This window comes from Homalodisca vitripennis, chromosome 4, assembly GCF_021130785.1.
Source record: "Homalodisca vitripennis isolate AUS2020 chromosome 4, UT_GWSS_2.1, whole genome shotgun sequence".
Taxonomy (NCBI): Eukaryota; Metazoa; Arthropoda; class Insecta; order Hemiptera; family Cicadellidae; genus Homalodisca; species Homalodisca vitripennis.
The window spans coordinates 19,132,618-19,154,895 of NC_060210.1; positions in this window are offsets into that span (position 1 = coordinate 19,132,618).

The window sequence follows — 22,278 nt, forward strand, 5'->3', positions numbered from 1 at the left end:
TACAAGGTATGAACACTATTTATATTGTTGAAGTTTTTATATTGCACATATTTTTGTAAAATAACTATTATGTCACAAGGAAATGTTTTAATTATGATAAGAACAAACGCGAGACTGACGAAAAAACTTATCCACACAAAAAGGTATGGGACAAAACGAAGCTTTTCAGAATATATCCTGCAAAGCCTTTTAAACTACTTATTAATTTTAATTTCTTATTTTCTTGTTAATTCTAAGAAAATTGTAAAAAACTCAAGATTTTTATTGCTTACTGAATTATTTTTGAACTAGCATTAATAAGAGCTAAATTATTGGTGTACTATATTTAAAAATATCACTGTGTATTTAAAAACAACCCTCTGGTTGTGAATTAAGTAGATTACAAGTATTTAAATTATCGACTGATCCTATATGTATATTTTATATAGGGATACATATATAATTTAGTATGTATACAAAAATTAATTTAAAATGTTTATAAATGCAAGAATCTAAAGCAAACACTTCGAGCACGAGACTCATTATTGGCAACGTTTAACCTCCTGAGTCCAGAGTGGCTAATACTAGGCACTTGTCTTGATAGTACTTGAGACCTGAGGATTTCAATAAGATTTAGCAACTATGACCGAAGTGCCTTTTATTAGGCACTCTAAAAAATTGGCCTTGAGTCCCGAGAATTTTTTTCTTTAAAATATCATATGACATGATAATAAACTTGTCTATAAACAAATGAAAAGAGCCAAAAAAAATATTTTAAAAAATTCTGTTGTGCCTTATTCTACCCTTTTTGATTGTCCTAATAATAGGCACTTCGGACTGAAATGGGTAGAAATGGTATAAAAAACATAGTACATCCAGTTAAACCATATATTTTATTGAGTGTCAATTAACATGAAGTACAAAAGAATTAAAAATACTGCACTGAGCTATCGTAATCAGAACTTCCATGGTTTCTGTTGATTTTTGAGTTAATTAAAAATACTAAGTTAATTAGGATTTTTAAAATCATGACCCTCAAATTACTTTGTGTGGTATTTAGCAAAACAGTTCCTTCCATCTACAAGGCAAAGATAAACTTTGCACTGTGTACAAAAAACAGTAGATTTTTTTAAACACTTTGGAAGAGCACACCTCTTTTGGATTTTCTTTGTCACCTCCGGTAAGTGGGTGGCGCCTTGCAGTCTTTTTCTCTAAACATGGGCCCGCACTCTTCCTACGATCCAAAAATCCTTCTTCTTGGTGTCCTTGATCTTCATCCCCATTTTCATCAACATCCAGACGAACACTATTCTCCTCAAATCATGGGATTTACCTAATTCCAACTTGAAATGCCTGAATTGAACAATGTCCTTGGGAGATACCTCCTGACGATTTCTTAATCTCCCTCATCTGAAGCCATGCATTTCCTAGGGCTACATCAAAAAAGTGCAATAAACATCTAACTGTCCATTTTTTTAGTTCTAGATCTCGAAGGGCAAATAAGATAGTATTCTGTCTATCAAATCCACCCCTCCCATATTTTTGTTGTATGACTGCACCACACTTGGTTGGGGACACTTGAACTATACCTCTTCTCAGCCTTTGACCACCTTTTAACCTCACACAATGGGCTCAACGGACTCATTAGTTGAGATCATAGTTACGGATTTGTTATCCAGCCACTTTGTTAATGCTATCGCACCATCGGCGCGAACACTGACAGTGGCTGAAACCCCTACTTTGGCTTTTCTTAAAAATCTTGTCGTCAGGAAGATCATTATCCTGGGGAAGCCTTATCCTTCCTTAAAGTCCCTGAGCATCTAATTCCACGATTAAGAAGTTCTTCAGCTAATCGTTACAGTATTAAAATATCTGTCGATGTAAATGACATGACCAGGAACTAAAGACCGAGTTAGATAAAGAACGGCAGACTCACATTGCCAAAAGCTTCCAGCAATATCTTGAGTAAAGGTGGTCTGATTCTGGTAAACCACAAAGTCACAATATAATCCCAGTAGGATTAGCCAAAAAACAAATACCTTAATTCCTAAGGGGGTTGGGCTTGTTGGGAATGTACTGTTTTAAGTCACTTGTTGCCACTGAAGGGTATCATCATCTCATCTATACAGATGTGTTGATTTCTGGTTTGTTTTAAGCATCCTAACAAAACACGGTCAATCAGTGGTCTTATTTTCCATAGCCTATCGGCTTTCCTTTGCTCTTCATTAATGTCATCATCAAAGACAATTTTTAGTGAATTTCTTATTTGAAAAAACCTGTCCCTAGACATATGATCAGCAACTACAGCAACTCTCCATTCCTTGTCCCAATACATACGTATTTGGGGCAACTGTTAGGGATGACATTACAAAATTTACTCCCAACCAAACTTTGAATTCTCTCAAAGATAAGTTCAAAACTTTTTACCTGTCTTAAGTACATAAGTCTGGTTGCTTTTCTCCACAAATTGTAAAAGAATATCATCATCATAATATAGTTCAACAAACTTCTCATTACTCCAATTCGTACAGTCCAGTGGTATATACGAAGGTTCGTGAAGAGTCACAGGATCAGGAGAAAAAATGCCTTTTCTCCATGGTTCGGCAGTAGGTATGTTCTTTGTTTCTCTTGATTGGTGGTTGCAGTTTAGTATTTTTCTTCCTTTTGGCTAGTTGATTTTTCTGAAAACAATCAATAAAATAAAATAAATCATGTACTCAGTTAAAGTATTTAATAATTTTCAACAGAATTTTAAGTAGAATGTGTAACCATAGTAATTACATGTATTTTGTTTGTTATAAGTTAGATTCCCCCCCACCCCCCCCCCCCCCCACCCCCCCCCCCCCCCACCCCCCCCCCCCCCCACCCCCCCCCCCCCCCACCCCCCCCCCCCCCCACCCCCCCCCCCACAACTGTGCTCTATTATTTCCTCGACCTTTGGGACTCAATTAAATTTATGTTTTATTCAAAAAAAACAACATGCAACACTGTCTAAATAATTCTCACCTCACTAGTCAAGCTTTTTTCCTTGGGACCAAAAACCTAACCCAGGTCTAACTTTTCAGTCATTTCGGTCCGCTAGATATAAAATGACTTATAGAATTGTGATCTTAAATATATTATAAATTATGTTTTCTTCTTGGTTATCAGTTACTGACTCATTTAAGTAAGAAAAAATTAGCCCTTTTAAGTTTAATACTACTCTTGCACATGCTATTGAATACCTCAACACACACAGGCAAGTGGCTTATTAGGATTTTGAGAATAAGGCATAAAATTGACCTGTATCTTCGTGATAAAAAACAATGTTCTTGACTATAGACCCTAAATTCAGAAATGATCAGAAGGTGATGTGTCTGATACACTTTTTAGCATGTTAAAAAGATTAGATATTGCCGGTAAAATACGTATTTTAGTGGTACCTTAAAGGAGTTGGAACGGTGCAAATAAAGATTTAGAAATCTTTACGTGAGTCCCCTTGGGCCAACAATGAAGAAGCCTTTTACCTTTAGATGTTCGAGATGGTTAGTTCTAAAACACACTCCCTATAGAGTAAAGTGAAAGTTTTAACATAAAATAAGCATATAAATTGGTTTTTAAATTTATAGATTTGGTAAGTGAATAAAGATAATTAAAATAATTATCTAATTTTTTGTATGAGCTAAGTACTCAGAACGAAATGTTTCATATTAGTACTTAATTAAATGAAAATTAACGCAAAGTATTTATTAGTTCAATTCATATAATAACCTTTCCTAAGTTAAGGTTAGATTAGGGTAGGTGAAGTTATTTTATGATAGTTATTTCGGTAAGTTATTTTATAATATATTTTTAATTTCTTTCATCAATCAATATTGAAGATGATTTTTTACACTCCTTACACCCCTTACTGAGTGCTCCCCTAAATTCGTTAACCAGAGCTTATTCAACTTTACTTTTCGTTATTCTCTCCTTTAATATACAATCCCCTGTTTTACTATTTAAGGGTTCACTACGTGAAGTCAATTGTAAGGGAATACACACAAAAATAAAAAATAATTAAAAATTTTGTTATAGGTAATAAAAATAATTATGTAATCATGTTTCAGTCATATGTTTTAATTGTACTGAGCTCTTACTGAGCAATTGTTTTACATTTTGATTTTTCAAAATAATGCATAAACACCTCTTGGGGCGTTGAACAGAACATTCAAACGCATTTTCGCGTGACATTTTGAGTTTTTGACCTCACTGGATTTTGTTAGGCACGCCACCCACTCCTTCTATGACTGAAAGTCGGATCTCCGTTTATTTTACTTCTGAATTTGGAACCCATCATGGCTGTGCAGTGGCATGCAATTGAACATTAAAAATTTGAGAAAATCATTATTTAAGGCACCAATTTGAATGCCGATTTCCGTGTCAAATCCAGTGAAGTCAATTTCTCCAGACATGTTGATTAAATTAAAACGCGTTGAAGAATACACAATAAAATTAATAAGTTGTATAGCCAACATGTCCGCACCATTTTATTCACACGGACAACTATACGTAGCATGCTCTAGCGTGAGCAATCCATCAATCGTATTTCATTTAGCTAAGGACGGAGTTACATAAAATATCGTACACTCAGTTGTTCTTCCAAATTAATGTTAGTTCTCTTTTTTAAATTTGTCTTTATTGCTATAAAAATGTATTACTTTTCACTCTGTAGCGCTTAACCCTTTAACAAAACAACGTTTGCTGGGTCACCTGTTCATTCATATTTTAGTTCCTAATTTCAGCAAATATATTTTTGGATTAACGGGTGTATCTGTAATTTGTATTCAGACAAAGTCCGGGTTACCCGCAGGATGAACGTATATAAAACTCAATGGCAGCCATTGTGAGAACAGTGGCAGCCATTGTGAGAACAGTGGCAGCCATTGTGAGAACAGTGGCAGCCATTGTGAGAACGGTGGCCCAGTTTTAGTCCACGTTGGTTTACCCCAGACCTCTCTGCCACCACAGTTCGGTGTTTACTTTGGTTTCTTCACATTTATATGCAAGTGCTATTGTAGTCACTATGACATGGATAACAAATATGTTATAACAAATTTTAGCAATTATCGTTTATATTGAGCTATAAAAAGGATAGAAATTCGAATGTTTCATATATACTTTAGTTCACAGAACATATTTTTAAGGTTTTACAAATTCATTTCTTAATAAAATACTTCACTTTAAGTTCACAGTCTGCGTAAGGTCATGAATTCTGATAGTTCTAAACATTGATAACAAAATTTTGCTAACACACTCAAACAACCCAAAAAATTACCTGTATAGCGCAACTTTATTTTAGTATTCAGCAATATATTCATGTATTTAATTAGCTAAATACATATTTTTTAGGTTTTTTTAAAACTTTTGTACTGTGTGAACACTAGGTTTAGGGATACTAGAATACAAATACTTAAATAAAAACATGCACTTTAACAGTTTTCAAATTGCGATTAAAACAATGATACTTTCCAGTTATAGCCTTATAATTAGTTATGAAAATTAATTATGTAAACACACATGATTATGTAGGTATTTTAAGTTTTGTTTGTAAGGATAACCATTTGTCGTTTAAAATATGTAATAAAGTATTTATTCTAATTATTTTATATATGAAAATATATCTGATGTACTATTAATTATTGAAGGGGGGAAATCACAAATAGGGGGACGTCTTGGCTTGTTGTTACGAATTTAGGAAAGAGATAGTTGGTCTTTATGCACCTTATACATGTATTCCATTTTGCTTCCTGAATTTGCAAATAATATAAAAGATGTCATCTGAGCAACTGCTTATTTCCTAGAATAAACTATCTCCTCATTTTCAATATGCTTTGTTGCCTTCAAATGGCTTGGTTATGTAACTACAAAGGAAAACTTACCAGTATTACATACACACGCTAGTTGTAATATTATATAACATGAGAGAAAGTAATAAAATAATAATGAAGCATTAGAATAAAGAAGCGTGATACCAGATGATGTTGCTAGTCACATTACAATATGACAAGCAATAAATAACTGAGATATTGACGGCTGTAGGAAGATAGAAATTATTAGATGTATAACAATTATAAATTTCAACATAAGCAATGAATTTATTATAGGTAACACCACGAGCTATAAATAGTCTGTAAACAACAAAGACAATTAAAAATAAATAAATAAATTAAGAAGGTAAGAAATTAATTAGAAAAAAAAGATAACCAAGTACAAAGATTTGAATTATCGTGGGAAAGATCTTATCACAATAACGTACTTAATCATGATCGGTCAAGTTAAATGCATGCAGATTCAGAAAAAACGTATTAGTTAAAAAGCTAAATTATATTAATAGAGTGATAACAATGAATTTATTTTGAAAAGGTAATAGATAACAGCAAAAGTTATAGCTACACGATTAATAAATAATGTTGTTAATAAAAAAAAATAATAATGAGCAATCGAGGTGAGTAACTATTGTTTGAATAATCACATGTCTGTACACAATCTGGGCAATAAAGGTAGTACAAAAGTTTAAAGCCAAATCTGTCTTGAATAAGTATGAAAGAACGTCAATATAAGTGTCAAACCTTGTTAGTAGTTTATTAGTTGTAGACATATACAATGATCTCACGTTGAATCTTGGGGTCATTATTTTGAGTTCCGAAAAAGAAAATATAATCCTCAATACATGTTTTATACATTACATGTTATATATAAAAATTTCAAATAATTGCTTTTTTCCTTCTAGTCATACATTTTACAAAAATACAGATCAAGGAAAGATACAATGTTGGTATAAATAGTAGAAACAAAACTTTATTCGTTGTTCTAAAACACTCTGGAAGGAAATATTTAGCTTAGATCAAAATTTTAGTCTGACTAAGCACAGGAATAAAACTGTGAACTGACAATATACGTGTTTGTTTCATACGTTGAAATTATCTTTAAGTTAATTAAGTTCCCTATATCTACAATAATATCTCTTTCCCCCCAAAAAAAACCAACCCCAGCAACCCATCAAAAGCGACTGAGACTTCCATCACGTGACTGTTTGCTATTTTTCATTCAAGTCACGACTTTGATTAAACAACGCCAGTTTTGCTCCGCCGCTAATTAAGATGGAAATTGAAGTTTTTTGTTTTGTCCCACATTTTTATAATTACCCCAGAATATTACATTTTCACTAAGGATAAGTTTAATTATAACGTATTTAACATAAAAAGTGATGTTAAGACTTTTTGTAAAACTCTAATCTGGAGAGGATTTATGACAAAGCAATATGGGTCACATTTATTCCTTTAACTAACTTATTAACTTTTGGATTATGTCATAAATTATGATAATCCAAAAGGACCTTTTTGTTATAAATTATGATAAAGTCTATGACGTGGATTATTGCAGTGGAGGGTATATATCTTAATGAAAACATACCATTCAATTAGTTAATAGCTTAAAATAATAAAAAAGAACGAAATATAATTAAAAAATGAACAACACTTGACAATGAGTAAATAAAACACATTCAAGCACATAAATTTGTAGGATGAAAGGCATTCGAACATTTTACATTTTTGTACGTTGTATGGAGCCAATTGAGGATTTCGAGGTTTTACTGGATGAAAAAAATCTTTTTCATCATTAAAATTGTCATTCATCTTCAAATGATAAAATATTTATCTAAAAATAATACACTACCAAGGTTTCACGTTTGCATTGACATTCAAACAATTTTTATGAATATATTTTGAGCAGAATTTGTGGAGGATGGTTTTTCGTATCAATTGTACCTTAAATATTTAGCTTATATAGAAAACAATATAACATTTTGACAAAATTGTAAATAAAGAAATAGTTTAATTTAAGTAACTAACTATGTTTGGGAAACTTTTAAATGGATGTGTTTAACTGCAGCAGTTTAAAATATTATTGGCTGTGAACTACTTAACTCTAATTAAATGTCTTAATTTGCGATAATTTAAAACTGAAAAAATGTGCTAGCTGTCGATTCAATAAAACTTAGTTTTTATTGTAAAATATCTAAATAGGCAGACATGTATTCTGTATTCTGCAGTTCAGTTTTATAATTAGTGTTATGTTTTAGAGTTAGTGAAGTTGACAAAAACGGTGGTTGTGATTCACGACGCGTGTCACAACGCTCTGGGATGATTTATTTTATCTAGTTTATTTTAACCTAGTTTGTAATTATGCTATGCGTTAGGTTATTTAACTACCTGAAGATGAGTTTAGATTGAATGAGATCTCGAAACGTAGTGTTTCTGATTTCTTGTATCACTAAACGATGGAAAATGTCTAGGTAAATCCGGTTTTCTTCACAGTCCCTCCATTGTCAAAAACAAACTTCAAACAAAGAATTTCTGTAGTAACTGCATTTAAAGCAGCATTTTTTGCTATTAGAGGTATTCTATTATAGCAATACCTGTAATATCTATAAAGCCATGCTTTCAATGCATGCATGAACAATGGCAATAGAATTATGAATCTAATCTATTCCAATATTTATTTCAGATTTGCCTCTTATTGTTCTTGTTCTGATTTGTTCTTAGTCTGTCACACTCTCTGGTGTATACATAATGTGTTGTGCAGTTCGCTTCTGTTATCTCATGAGTTATGCTGTTATATGGCTTACTAGCAATAAACATAGTTTCTGCCAGAGTTCTAGCAGGTTCACTGACTTGAACAAGTATCACGATCACCGGTGCCATATTGAACCCATTGAGAACCTTCTATAGTACAAAACCATGTGGGTAGAATACATGTTATTGTTTGTGTGAGAAAGTGGCCTATTTCTAACGAAAAATTCAAAATGTAAATATACTTATATACATTTAAACAACTGGAAAAATTATTAATAATACTTATGAAACTAAAACGTTTTAATAAAAACTAACATGTCCAATTATAGTTACATTTTTCTATTTACCATATGTATTCGAAATGCATTAACTAAGGATTACTTTAATGAAGCTAAAAGTTTAAAGTTGCAATATAAAAGATTTTATTTACTTTAAAGATTGTATTGATAAACATTTAGCACTTTGTGTTGTAGTGGTAAATTTTAGCCGGATAAGTCAAAAATATAGGGCTTAAGTCCCCTTGTACATACACAACAATGTTTATTTTAACAGTTTATTCACAAGATATAAATTCAAATTTCTAAGTGATTAGAATATGAATACACTTAGGAATAACCGGATGATGATCCAGAAACTGATCTATATTTAAGTAATAAATATGAACAAATAGATAACGGTGGAAGTCACTGTTATACCTTTGATATCAATCAGTCACCGTCTGTCATTGTTACATTATTCACTGTTACAGGAGAGACTCAAGAGTTCAAAACAGACTAAAATATGTCTCTGTCAAGCGTGGACTAGATGAAGTCACTGTTATACCATTGATATCAATCAGTCACCGTCTGTCACTGTTACATTATTCACTGTTACAGGAGAGACTCAAGAGTTCAAAACAGACTAAAATATGTCTCTGTCAAGCGTGGACTAGATGAAGTCACTGTTATACCATTGATTTCAATCAGTCACCGTCTGTCACTGTTACATTATTCACTGTTACAGGAGAGACTCAAGAGTTCAAAACAGACTAAAATATGTCTCTGTCAAGCGTGGACTAGATGAAGTCACTGTTATACCATTGATATCAATCAGTCACCGTCTGTCACTGTTACATTATTCACTGTTACAGGAGAGACTCAAGAGTTCAGATCAGACTAAAATATGTCTCTGTCAAGCGTGGACTAGATGAAGTCACTATTACACCATTGATATCAATCAGTCACCGTCTGTCACTGTTACATTATTTACTGTTACAGGAGAGACTCAAGAGTTCAGTACAGACTAAAATATGTATCTGTCAAGCGTGGACTAGATGAAGTCACTGTTACACCATTGATATCAATCAGTCACCGTCTGTCACTGTTACATTATTCACTGTTACAGGAGAGACTCAAGAGTTCAGAACAGACTAAAATATGTCTCTGTCAAGCGTGGACTAGATGAAGTCACTGTTATACCATTGATATCAATCAGTCACCGTCTGTCACTGTTACATTATTCACTGTTACAGGAGAGACTCAAGAGTTCAGATCAGACTAAAATATGTCTCTGTCAAGCGTGGACTAGATGAAGTCACTGTTACACCATTGATATCAATCAGTCACCGTCTGTCACTGTTACATTATTTACTGTTACAGGAGAGACTCAAGAGTTCAGTACAGACTAAAATATGTCTCTGTCAAGCGTGGACTAGATGAAGTCACTGTTACACCATTGATATCAATCAGTCACCGTCTGTCACTGTTACATTATTCACTGTTACAGGAGAGACTCAAGAGTTCAGAACAGATTAAAATATGTCTCTGTCAAGCGTGGACTAGATGAAGTCACTGTTATACCATTGATATCAATCAGTCACCGTCTGTCACTGTTACATTATTCACTGTTACAGGAGAGACTCAAGAGTTCAGAAAAGACTAAAATATGTCTGTATCAAGCGTGGACTAGATGAAGTCATGGCAACTCTGGCACCATCCAAACCAGTTAATGACAACATCATTAATGAATTTTTAAGACTAATAGAAGTGCGGAGCAGACAGGAGACAAAAGCAAAAAAGGTTCTGTGTATGAATACAAACTTTTTCTCCCGTTGGGATCAAAATAATGTAGGCTATCAGGGCGTAAAATCCTGGATAAAAGAAAATCCATTTATAATGGATATTGTTTTCTTCCCTGTTTTCATTCCAGGCCAAATCGGGCACTGGATCCTTATCGTCGCCCGGCCTAAAAAGCGAGACATAGTGTGTTTTGACTCTTTAGGAGGAGCACACAATCGACAAATGAAACAAGTCAAGGAATTCTTTGAGAACGAATCCCTTCGCCGCAAACGCCGCTTTGCCAATGATGAGTGGTCAACCCTCAACATGTTGGGTAACACGCCTCAACAGAACAAAGACTCCAACGACTGCGGCATATTCGTCTGTCTAATCGCAGACCTTTTGGCAAGAGAAAAACCTATACGTAGTCTTAGGGGTTTAACCTCAGCCGAACTAAGGGACTCCGTCAGAAGGAAACTTAAGTGGACTGGCGTTTCCAAAACCAAACCGGAGCAACAGAAGAAGGAAGCCAAAATAATTTTAAGGAAGGTGGACACTACTCACACCACCACAGCTTCCAAGAATACCGAAGAAACCCTTTCTGCTGGGAACATTTTTACACCGAACGAAGTCGACAGAGCTACGGCATATTTGGAAACCATACTCTCTAGTAACAGATCTCCTGCAACACCGGATCCCCTACTAACGGAACTGGACGAGTTTGTCTACCCATTCCCGAAAGAGTCACCTGACGCTTCGTCCGGCTTCGAAGAAGCCCTAGCCAAGATGGGCATTAAGACTCCCCCAGGAGATAAGGATCCCGTAACCTCCAACGATTCAATTTTGGAAGTACGTGGAATCGAGCTTCTTACAAAAAAGAAAATGGATGTGGATCCTCCACCACCAGAGCCTCCCGTTCATCAAGAGGTGGAACCCGCCCCCACAAGCTCTTCCAAGCCCTCCGGAAAAGCAGACCCTCTCAGGACTATTTTGAGTGTTCGACGAAAGAGAGGGAAAACAAAACGACAGCGAGTCTTCTTGGAAGATGGATCGTTTATTAGGATGAACTCGAAGAAGATACAAAACATTTCAAAGTACTATCCACAAGTGGACTTACGTAAAATAAATAAGTCGTAGTATAACTAATTTTAATTTAATATTACCATTAATACCAATGTGTATCTAACGTAAGTTCCTTTGTTAACCAAAGTATAAGTTTTAAGTTCTTTTTCGCTGTGTATAGTTTTAAGTCTCTTTTTTTTCGTTATGTATATTTAACCAAAGTGGTGTTTTAAGTTCCTTTTAGTTACCAAAGCAGGATTAAATTTAAGTTATTTTAGTATTTTTCTACTTACCTTTGGATTATTTGTTTTAGAAGTTATATTTTAGATTTAGTTTTGTATTAAAGATATCTTTCTTTTTCTTTCGCTTTTCTTTTTTTTTCTTTCCGAAAGAAAGAGGGGGATGTAACGACCCTTATTTGTCCCCGTCCTTAATCCTCACCCTTTCAAATAGAAACCCTGTTTACCAAAGTGCAGTTTTCCTTATTGCCCTTGACCTTTTTATTTTCCGCCTTCCACTATTACCGACGTCCTGTTGTTCCTAACTTATCTTATCTTAGCGTCTCCTCCCACGGCCCTACGTCTAGCCCTACACCCTTCGTTTTCTTTCCGCCAATAAATCCTTATTCCCGCTACACCTAAAACATCTCCTCTACTCCCCTCCTATCCGTAAACAACCAGCGTCGTCCTAATTACCCCTGCGTCGTGTCCTAGTTCCACGTACCTCTATTGCCCTTGACCTTTTATTTTCCGCCTTCCGCTATCACCTACGTCCTGTTGTTCCTAACTTATCTTATCTTAGCGTCTCCTGCCACGGCCCTACGTCTAGCCCTACACCCTTCGTTTTTCTTTCCGCCAATAAATCCTTATTCCCGCTACACCTAAAACCTCTCCTCTACTCCCCTCCTATCCGTAAACAACCAGCGTCGTCCTAATTTCCCCTGCGTCGTGCCCTAGTTCCACGTACCTCTTTTACCCTGACCTTTGCCCGCACCCTAGCGGTTATCCAGGTTTCCGCTTACCATTATACGTTTCCTATCCTCGTGTCCTGCTAATCCGCTTTGGGCGTCGCCTTCAGGTAGTCGGCGTCGTCCTATACATACTTCCTCTTATAATTCCTGTGTCCTTCGATTTCCGACGTTACAATAAGCCCTGTCCTATTTTCCCACGATCAGTCCGGCCCCTCCGTCACTTGACCCTACCCTGCGCCGCCGATGAAACTTCCCGTTACCTTATCGCCTTCCGCGTCTTTCCCCATAAACCTGACCCTCTCCTAAACACTCCTACATGCCCACCTAATTCCTACCTCCCATACGTCCTGCAGCGCCGCTTTATACAAGTCGGCACTTTTTTTCCCTATGCCGACGCACCCCTAACGACTCCATCCCTGCAATAAAGAATACGGTCAAGTATTCAGAAACAGCAGCGTCGCCATTTCAAACAGGTTGGAACAGGCAGACCATATAACCCTACGGAGAGATGTTGCCGGCACCGCTGCTGGCAGCAGACTGACAATATTAGGGGTTCTGCGCATGCGCCAACCTGGCTGCTATATAAGGGAGCCGATCACCAGCGCAGCTCTCATTCGTTCCAGGGAGACCACCGCAGGAAGATCTCCGAGACCGACCACGCTTCGCCACTATTAGGTAAGATAATCGCCTCTTCGTCTTTCCCCGCTAGAGAAATCCGAGCGCCTCTATCCTCTCGCCCGCTAGAGCAATCCAAGCGGAACCTTTCGCCCTGCGCTAGAGAAATCCCAGCGCCTCTTCGTCTTTCCCCGCTAGAGCGATCCAAGCGGAACCTTTCGCCCTGCGCTAGAGAAATCCCAGCGCCTCTATCCCCTCGCCCGCTAGAGCAATCCAAGCGGAACCTTTCGCCTTGCGCTAGAGAAATCCCAGCGCCACTTCGTCTTTCCCCGCTAGAGAAATCCAAGCGGAACCTTTCGTCCTGCGCTAGAGAAATCCGAGCGCCTCCATCCCCTCGCCCGCTAGAGCAATCCAAGCGGAAACTTTCGCCTTGCGCTAGAGAAATCCCAGCGCCTCTTCGTCTTTCCCCGCTAGAGCGATCCAAGCGGAACCTTTCGCCCTGCGCTAGAGAAATCCCAGCGCCTCTATCCTCTCGCCCGCTAGAGCAATCCAAGCGGAACCTTTCGCCCTGCGCTAGAGAAATCCCAGCGCCTCTTCGTCTTTCCCCGCTAGAGCGATCCAAGCGGAACCTTTCTTCCTGCGCTAGAGAAATCCGAGCGCCTCTATCCCCTCGCCCGCTAGAGCAATCCAAGCGGAACCTTTCGCCCTGCGCTAGAGAAATCCCAGCGCCTCTTCGTCTTTCCCCGCTAGAGAAATCCAAGCGGAACCTTTCGTCCTGCGCTAGAGAAATCCGAGCGCCTCTATCCCCTCGCCCGCTAGAGCAATCCAAGCGGAACCTTTCGCCCTTGCGCTAGAGAAATCCCAGCGCCTCTTCGTCTTTCCCCGCTAGAGCGTCCAAGCGGAACCCCGCTAGAGAAGCGATCCAAGCGGAACCTTTCTTCCTGCGCTAGAGAAATCCGAGCGCCTCTATCCCCTCGCCCGCTAGAGCAATCCAAGCGGAACCTTTCGCCCTTGCGCTAGAGAAATCCCAGCGCCTCTTCGTCTTTCCCCGCTAGAGAAATCCAAGCGGAACCTTTCGTCCTGCGCTAGAGAAATCCGAGCGCCTCTATCCCCTCGCCCGCTAGAGCAATCCAAGCGGAACCTTTCGCCTTGCGCTAGAGAAATCCCAGCGCCTCTTCGTCTTTCCCCGCTAGAGCGATCCAAGCGGAACCTTTCGCCCTGCGCTAGAGAAATCCGAGCGCCTCTATCCCCTCGCTCGCTAGAGCAATCCAAGCGGAACCTTTCGCCCTGCGCTAGAGAAATCCCAGCGCCTCTTCGTCTTTCCCCGCTAGAGAAATCCAAGCGGAACCTTTCGTCCTGCGCTAGAGAAATCCGAGCGCCTCTATCCCCTCGCCCGCTAGAGCAATCCAAGCGGAACCTTTCGCCTTGCGCTAGAGATATCCCAGCGCCTCCTTCTCTGTCCCCGCTAGAGAAATCCAAGCGGAACCTTTCGTCCTGCGCTAGAGAAATCCGAGCGCCTCTATCCCCTCGCCCGCTAGAGCAATCCAAGCGGAACCTTTCGCCTTGCGCTAGAGATATCCCAGCGCCTCCTTCTCTGTCCCCGCTAGAGACATCCGAGCGGAACCCTAGTTCCTTTGTTAGACCCTTTCCCAACGCTTTTATTTCCAAGTTACATTGTCCTCACTCCTCCTCATACCCTACTTGGAGCCAGGGCTGTGATGATACCGAGCGTCCGTGTTGAGTCCACTTAGGTTGACTCTGCTCTCAATCTGAGCCTTGGGTTTCCCGATTCTAACTACCTTCTCCCGACCCCTGGAATATTTTACCCCATTTCACGACTGAGTCTTTCTGAGTTACAGTTACGTTACGTTTGCGAAAATTGACGTTACAACCGTCTGTCAGTGTTACATTATTCACTGTTACAGGAGAGACTCAAGAGTTCAGAACAGACTAAAATATTTCTCTGTCACGCGTAGAACAGATGAAGTCGATGTCTTTCTCACACATAGCATATATCTATTGGACTTACACGCACGAGTTTTTATTTGAAGTGCCCGTTTAAAAAATATTCTGAAATAGGATCCATAAACGTAATTATAGTTGTTCATTTATAAGAATCCTAAGTCAATATCGTGTAAACAAATGACATCCTATTAATTAAGATATTATTTTGACTTTAATTTATATTGTGCAATTTACTACTTAACTTTATACAAAATTACTAAAGAAATGTCCACTTCGAAATACATATTCAAGAGAGACAACATATTAAAGTTAACTAGGGCGTTATTAAAACCGAGGTGACTCCTGGGACTTCTCCATACTCCGAAACGACATTATACTTGTATTTCTATAATTAGAGATTTTCGTTATCATAATGTATTTTATTACAGTTGTAAAAGAACAGTGTTTCACTACTCATATAATTAGATTTTCTTATTGAGACGTGTAACTGACTTTATTGGCATAGTTGTCAAACAAACCAACATACGTATAATTGCAATATAATATTGAATTCCAAAAAGGAGTAAAAAGTATAAACCACTGTCTTATACATTTATTGTTATTTTACTCGTACTACGTACATTTTAAATTCAAAAAAATTTATCTTCGGAGTACTATAGTTTATACTTCTTCTTGTATTGAACACTTTCGGATGTTACTCCACTAAAACAAAAAACCTTTTTACACTTAATATTTAATAAGCATAGGCAACATAAGTAAAACCACATTGAACAAAGTGTTCGATCATATTTCTATTAATAAGGTGCATTTGTTTAAGTAGACGTTAGCTGCAGGAAAATACTCTGAGATTGAAAATACTAAGAAAACGTCCTACGGTACTAAATGGAGTTTTCACTATAGTCCATCCATCGTAGATGCACATTCTATTCAACTTTGACCACGTAGTGACTTCCTTAATAGCATTTCATACTGAAATTCTTTAAGTGGAAGAATCTGCAATACATATTAGCGTGTGACTATAAGCTTCTAAAGAAATATGTTTTAAATGAACTACATAAATGATTGGTGTCTTATAGACACCGTTCCTAGGTCTATAACTTTCTGAATTTGGGTTGGTTCTTTTTGGGATGTATTATGGAGGAGGATTTTATTAATACTTGAGGTCGACAAAAATCTTTCAATCTTATAATTTTCAAGTATAGCAACTTGCACAACTTTTATAAATATAGTATTATTTTGCACATGTAGATAGTGTATCCAGTAACGGATCTATTTAAGGGTTTTAGCTTTAGTATACTAGTTACTAATACAATCAAAGTTTGCAGTGAATAACATTGTATAACTATCATCATCATACACCTTTTTATGCAACTACGATGAGACATGCAAACATCTCGTGACTGTCATTACGTGATCGGCCAGATGATTCTACATCACGTGTCAACCTGCGATGTATTGAATATCAAAATACTCCCATCATCTTCCTCTCGTGTTTTGTTTGGAGTTAATAATTAATGTAGTGAACAGAATCACCAACCGACATGCCAAGGTCTGTAGTTCCATTTATGTATCCTTGACCAATTCCACTAGGCCAATCTAATTTTGACTAATTTTAAAAATGAGAATTTAAACCGTATAAAGCATTAAAAATATAATTTAAACTCTGTCATAGTGCTACTAGGGTTCCACCTTACAAAGCTTTAGATATGTGTCAATAAGGTACCCAACGCGAACTTGGAAACCGTAAATTACGCGTATTAGACAGGAAGTGAAATTAACCGTCGGAATTGATTTTGTTAGATTCTTGCTGAAAACAAGGCCGTCGACGGAGTGCTTGTCAGCTCTCCGCATATATATATATATATATATATATATATATATATATATACATATGCTCGGAGGAAATATATAATTTTGCCGATTAACAAGAACTATATTGTTCTGATTTAACCGTTTATTATAACATTAACCGTTAGATAATGTATTATACAGCATATTAAGTATAATAATACTTTTAAATACTTTATAGATGTTTCAAATTTATTGTGTGTAAAAAGATAAGGGCTTTGTGGTTTAGTGGTATCGCACTTACCCGGCAAGAGAGAAATCCGGGTTTGAGTCCCGACGGAGCAAGTACATACTTTTTGTGATTCTAAATTATGTATATATGAAATATATACATAATTATGACATTTATATATATACATACATAATTTTGAATCACAAAAAGTACTTTTTGTGATTCTAAATTATGTATATATGAAATATATACATAATTATGAAATTTATATGTATACATACATAATTTTGAATCACAAAAAGTACTTGCTCCGTCGGGACTCAAACCCGGATTTCTCTCTTGCCGGGTAAGTGCGCTACCACTAAACCACAAAGCCCTTATCTTTTTACACACAATAAATTTAAAACATCTATAAAGTATTTAAAAGTATTATTATACTTAATATGCTTTATAATACATGATCTAACGGTTAATGTTATAATAAACGGTTAAATCAGAACAATATAGTTCTTGTTATTCAGCAACATTATATATTTCCTCCGAGAAATGTTAAGAAAATATTTGAAGCTGCCATTACTGTAATGGTAAACAAAATTCAGACGACGACACACAATCACAATACACTTGACAGTATGGACTCGGAAAATATCTACCTTCCTTGCGGCGTATCATCAAATGTGATATTTTGTTTCACTTTGTACAGAGTACCTATCCATGTTTTTATTTTTATGTCATCATCAGTTTTACAATTGTTCGTCCTTACACTATTTTTACTCCAAAGGACAAAATTCCTGAGAGGGAACTTAAAAATCACTGAAAAGTTAAGAATAAAGTTAATATCAGTTTGGTTGCACTCACTGTATTAAGTGCTCAGAAGCAAGCAAGATTTTTATCTACTGTACCTCTAACGTAAATTCATAGATTTACGATTGAAGTCCATTTACATGTACAAGATTCTGCTTAGTGTGGACGATACAAAGCCGGCATTATTAGCTTAAGAACTATGAAGAGGTTCGTCCTAAAATGACCCATATTGTAAAAGCACGAACGTTCATATATATTTTATTGTTATAAGACTTTTAAAATTAGTAAATAAGGTGATAGATAAATCCTTATACAGTATAATAACAGTTACGGGACCAGGTTGAAGGATTATTTTAAAACTTTAAGATTCGTATATGGCCATTGGATTTTTTCTTCTGTTGAACATCTTTACGTTTTAAATTCTCTCTACAGCCTCTAACCTTAATAATTTAAAATACAAATCAACCCTTTACTTATTTCCTCTCATATTGGAAATTGGCTTCGAAATCAGGATTTTTGGTATAGCTGTTACTAGCATTGGCATTTATCACATTAAGATAGTAAGCATATTTGGCTTTAGTGTTTAATATACATTTATGTCCTTTTTCTGTATAATGGATGAATATTCAGGTGTCACGTTTGCTCACGTCTTCTTTCAATTCGTATCCAAATGTTAAGATGCATATTATGGAAGACCTTGGCGTTATGTTCAATAATTTTTGCTTTATAAACGTTCTGTTTTAATTTTTTTCACTTTTGCAATTTTGTAACTCGTATTTTAAAATAAAAAAATATATTCCGAGGATATACAGGGTGACAATTAAGTCTGGAACCTCTTTTTTAATTTTTGAACCACAATAGAAAGAAATATCAAAGTTCACACTTGCTTACTGGTGATAGTAATGCACACATCTGCCCAATTACCGACCAGATAATCCCTTTGGGGGACGGTCCACATGGAGTCAGACAAAATTCTTAAATAGCAGCATAGGTCAAGTTTGGTATCAAATTAAAGTTCTTACTAAGCAGAGTACAATGCCGCAAACCGGACTTCAAAATGTGGATACATTCAGTAGTTATAGCTATTTGAATTTTAAAACAATTGAATAATGTAAATTATTAAGTATTACAAGTAAACACCAATTTTTAAGTAACTGTGATCAAAGTAAGTGTTTCAAAATGTTCCCCTCCAATGAATTCCGGTTTGCGGCATTGTACTCTGCTAAGTAAGACCTTTAATTTGATACCAAACTTGACCTATGCTGCTATTTAAGAATTTTGTCTGACTCCTTGTGGACCGTCCCCCAAAGGGATTATCCGGTCGGTAATTGGGCAGATGTGTGCATTACTATCACCAATAAGCACGTGTGAACTTTGGTATTTCTTTCTATTGTGGTTCAAAAATTAAAAAAGAGGTTCCAGACTTAATTGTCACCCTGTATTCCATAAAAATAAGGTAAAATAATGTCATAAAACGATATTAAATGTAATAAATGAAAGATTTCAAATTATTACCTAATGTTCGAAATGATTGTTTTCCACGAACACTTTCCAGTTAACACACAGCGCATTGAGATACACACATATACCAAGTTCCAGTTTGTGAAAAATTGCATATTAATTTTATACAGAATAAATAGTACTTAAATTAGTGTGATATGATATTGATAATTAAGTTACGTCCTTGAGAAAAATAAGGGTAAAGCTGCAAATAAAGGTCCATCAAAAGAGATGTACTTAGAAATAAAGAGGTTTTCCTTTCCTGCGGCGTTATTTTAGCAAGCTTTCGGCTCTAGACAAAACATCAAGGTGAAAGTATTCACTCTTATTTTGTGACCATTATTTCAAAAGAATTCCCTCAGTTCCCTTACAACATTTTCAGCTGTACTGTTATAATTTTAATATTTTATGTAAACATTCTATTTATTCCCGTACCTGATAGAAGTGGGTTGGAACAATTTAAAAATATGTAATTATCATTAGCTCCAGTTAATTTTTCAAACTTAAAATAATGTATTTGAAACTATCAAATTTTTGATAAAAAAATATGGGTATTCGATTTCTGAAATATTTATTTTACAACCGATAATATGGCATTTTACACGATATAATACATTTTACCATAGTATAAAACTATACTTTTAACTAAATGTTCAATCAAAAGTTCCTTGTAGATCCGTTGGTATTGTAGGGTATTTGTAAAGTTAGGGTTTTTATCACTTTAAAATGTTTTTATAAAACAACGTATCGTGTTGAGGCGTATAATTTTGTAACCAACGATCGCAATGTATGATTTGCATAATTCTTTAAATTTTAAAAATATTTAAATTTTACTAGAATTAAAAGAAAAATTTAGTTTAGTTTCTTATTTTATACCATACAGTAAAAGACGGCACATTAGAATACTAAGGAATTGCCTATTTTAAAACAATAGGTGGATTAATATGTATAACTATGTGGATAAAAAATTATAAATACCAAAAGAAAATGTAAATTAAATTTTATCGGCTAAAGACACCCACATACCCCCAGATTTAGCTCACGCCGCTCCGCACTGGTCCCTCTCCCGTTATTTAGTAACTGATTTATACTATATCATAGAACTCACAAATAAAGGTATTATCCCAGCAATTTATTTAATTCAATAATGCACTGTCAGTACGTATTCAACCGGTTAAATCTACTTAGTTACATTATTCCATGGTACTTTAATGTTAAGATGTTAAATGAGAATAATTTTGATAAAATATTGTCCTTTTCCAATACAAGGATGCTAGTTAGTTGGTAATTTTTCATTAGTGCCGATGACCGAGCGGTCTAAGGCATTGGACTTTGGGTCTGTGTTAGAGATAGTGCAGGTTCAAATCCTGACTGTAACCGTTCTACTTTTTATCAGTCCCAACGTCTTGTACTTCATTGACTCTCCCGCTTATCCGCTATATAATTCTCTTTGATAAGAATCTCGCACAGGCTAATGGTCGAGGACGGACAGAATAAGGCTTAAAAGGGGATCGGCTAAGTTCAGAAACAATACAAAATTTTTAATTGATTACTTATTAGGAGGTTTACTGTTTACTAGTTATTTTCCAGTTATCATATTTTAAATACAATTTACTGCTGCACTAAACGGTAAAAATTTAAGAAGACATTGCCAAGTGAAGTTAATACTAAGAAGCCCTCCCCGGCCATTAACCTGTGGATCAACGGCTTAAATGTGACTTCCGAACCATATTGACTTGACCACCGATTGCATAAAGTTCAAATCATACAAGAACCCCTTTTTCAAAAAATTTAAAACGAGGATAATTGTGCAATGAGTAAGTTTGTCACATAGCCACCCATTACACACAATGGGATGGACATACTCATAGTGAACTTGCCTTGCTGACTAGTGAACGAAATATTTTGTAATTAATGATTTCTGCAGACTATAAAAAGCGTAAATTTACCACTCTAAGTGGAATACAAATATTTTATGGAGAAATATCTCAAACTGTGCAATGTTTAAGGAATAAAGACGATAATAATAATAAAGGGTTCTAGCAAAAACACGAGACGGTCTACAGGTACACAAACACATCTGTTACATGTTCAAAATTAATATTACTAGCAAATAGCTTTTGACACCTTATCCTGCACAGTTCCCTTGATATTATTTCCTTGGATTAGAATAATAATCACTTGAACTAGAATAAAATTTATAACGACGTGTTATAAATTTTATACGTTCACTTATAACTTCTACGTTAAATTATTAACAATGATGTCCAGAGATAAAAGGACCTAGTATTTAAATGTTTTAGTTGTGTACACTGGGATTTGGACCGAATTGACAAAGTTTAGAACTATTATGTGGGCCATCAACATACTCATATTTGACTACAGAAGTTAATCTCAATAAGTTAATCTCAGAGCATTTTTTATAAAATAGTATGGCAATAGCGTTAACGATAAAGGATTTTAATTTATTGCTAGTAGTAGGATATTCAGATTTTGAAAAATAACAATTCCAATAATTGTTGTCTGAGATGTGTTTAAAGTTCTAAGCACCTGTTGAAAGACAATCACTATGAACAAGGCTAAAGATCGAGATGCCAATCACTTGAACTTTTTTTAACTAATCCAGTAGACAAACTTTCAACGGGGCTTATTGAACTACTAATGAGAAACTCTTACAATTTGCTGGATAATCACCACCACCCTTCTCAATTATGTTCTTAAAGGAAAATC